The sequence below is a fragment of the Helianthus annuus genome, chromosome 11 (genome assembly GCF_002127325.2).
Source record: "Helianthus annuus cultivar XRQ/B chromosome 11, HanXRQr2.0-SUNRISE, whole genome shotgun sequence".
NCBI lineage: Eukaryota > Viridiplantae > Streptophyta > Magnoliopsida > Asterales > Asteraceae > Helianthus > Helianthus annuus.
Window position 1 is genome coordinate 68501526 of NC_035443.2, and position 2630 is coordinate 68504155.

At 39.2% G+C, this 2630-nt stretch overlaps 1 non-coding gene across 1 annotated transcript; it reads right to left on the bottom strand.

The window, feature by feature from the left end:
* Positions 1 to 1443: 1443 nt before the first annotated feature.
* LOC118484489 lies at positions 1444 to 1551 on the bottom strand. Its single transcript, XR_004873600.1, has one exon. It is a non-coding gene; the product is annotated as a small nucleolar RNA R71 (small nucleolar RNA).
* Between the last annotated feature and the right edge of the window lie 1079 nt (positions 1552 to 2630).

Genomic DNA, 2630 nt, shown 5'->3' on the forward strand with positions numbered 1-2630 from the left:
TTTTTATTTATTTAATCCAACATTTTGGAAATTCTATTTGTGATGTTTTGGTAAGATTAGTATTTATTTTACCTATTTAATTGTCATATTATAATTCCCAAAATTCCCAATATTTAACAAAATCCTTCCAACTTAATAGGGTAATCCTCTTGTGCACGCCTCTTGGGAAATCTATTATTCTTATTCTTATCTTATTCCAAGAATCGCAACGCAATCACTGTGAGTATACATGACCCATTTTTCTATTTTACACTTTTGGGTGTAGTATGCATTTCCTATATCAAAAACACTATGTTAATCATTTTTGCACAATCTATCCATACTATTGTGAATCTATTTGACTCATGTTAATCATGTTATGCTAATGTTAAACATTTATGGCTGTGTGTTCATTAACTTTGCAAGCCTCCCCTAACAATGGCAGCGCTGTAGGTTGTAACGCCCCTCCTGTAATATTATGGGTATTGTTAGGATTTTTAACTCTATGTTACCACCCTTTCGAGGGTTAGGCTATGTTAATTGCGTTAAACTATGGTTTGAACACATAGTTTCATCGTTACGAGTATAACTGTTAATATGAATTCAAGTATTCACGTGGACTAGATCCTGTTAAACTATTTTAACTCTATTATGCTATGTACAAACTTGTATACTCGCCAGCATTATTTGTTGACTTTATTTTAAATGCATACTGCAGGATGAGGAAATCAAGATTCGAAGAATTGATTAGGATGGCTTAGAAACCCACCTAGAAATAAATCATGTATTATGTTGTTATTTCCTTTTGTGACATTATGTATGAACCTTTGGTATTTTAATAAATGAAATTTTAATTATATTGTCACATTTAGTGTTATGATGTCTTTGAACAGTTTGTACGTCTCATCCCGATGTTTCCGCCATCGGTTGGGGTGTGACACCAGACGCCACATCTGAAACTTCTACGTAGTGTATGAGCTCCAGTTCTAATAAAGACATAAAAGAACCTCTAGAAGAACCCGAACGCTTTCTCAGAAAAAGACTTAAAGCTAAAAACCAAGGGAAAGTTTCGGGGGACCCACTTCCAATGGCGGACCAACGTACCCTCATGGATTACCTACGACCCACCGTGGGTAATCTCGGCGCCGCTATCAATGCACCGAATGTTGAAGCCAACAACTTCGAACTTCGGCCACATTTGATACAAATGCTTCAAAACTCCGCAACCTTCCATGGGCTTGCGGACGAGGATCCTCATCTACATATTACTAATTTCTTAGAAATATGTGATACCTTTCGGATCAATGGAGCATCAAATGACGCCATCCGCCTTCGAATGTTTCCATTTTCACCAAAAGACCGAGCAAAAGCTTGTCTCAACGCCCTCCCAGTTGGTTCGGTAAACACCTGGGAGGAACTAGCCCAAAAATTTCTATATAAGTATTTCCCTCCCGCTAAAACGGCTAACTTAATGACTGAAATTAATACATATTCACAAGAGGATGGGGAATCCTTATATGAAACTTGGGAAAGGTTCAAGGAGCTATTGCGAAAGTGTCCCCATCACGGTCTTGCGGTATGGCAACAAGTATCCACTTTCTATAATGGGTTGTTGCCACACACGAGACAAACACTTAACTCTAGCTCCGGGGGACTTTTAGGTAATCGCCGCCCACATGAAATATACAATCAAATCGAGGAAATTGCTCAAACCAATTTTCAGTGGCACACTCCTCGAGGCAATAAATCTATTGCCCCAGGAGCCCATAAGATTGATGAAAGCACTTCTTTACAAGCCCAAATCGAGGCCCTTTCTTCAAAACTTAAAAAGTTAGAAATGACAAAAACGGTCTCGGTAATGGCTTGCGAAGGGTGTGGTGGGCCACATGAAAATTGGATTTGTATGAAAGAAACATATAATCAAACAGAGTCGGTAAACTACATTGATAATAGACCTAGGCCATCGGGTCCTCCAACGGGTACCTACAACCAAGGATGGCGTAACCACCCTAACCTTGGTTGGAGAGAACCTGACAATAGTAGTAACCAACCAAGTCTAAACCAATGAACAAACTTTCAACAACCAAGAAATGAGTCACAAACATTCCCTCAACAACAAGGTGGACGAGAAAGGGTTGAAGATACTATATCTCGCCTCATCTCCGACACTAAAAAGAAAAACTCGGATCGATTTCAACAATTGGAATCGAATTTTAGAAATCAACAAGCTAGTATACAAAACATTGATAAACAAATAAATCAACTAGCTCAAAATTTCTCCGAGAGACCACAAGGCGCGTTACCAAGTAATACCGAAACAAACCCAAAAGCACAAGTTCATCTCATAACATTAAGAAACCGTACCGTGGGTCCCGCGGAAGCTCCGCCACCACCAACTGAGGAAAGCACAACACCGCCCCAACAAGATAAGGCTTCTCCTCTGCTTCAAGAGCCCACCAAGGCTCCTCCGGTTCCGTACCCCGGTAGGTTAATTCGTCAAAAGACTAATGAGCAATTCGCAAAATTCGAAAGTCTACTAAAACAATTGCATGTTAATATTCCTTTCATCGAAGTCCTAACTCAAATGCCTAAATACTCAAAATTCATGAGGGACTTCCTCACTCATAAAAGGAAAATTGAATCATTGCAAT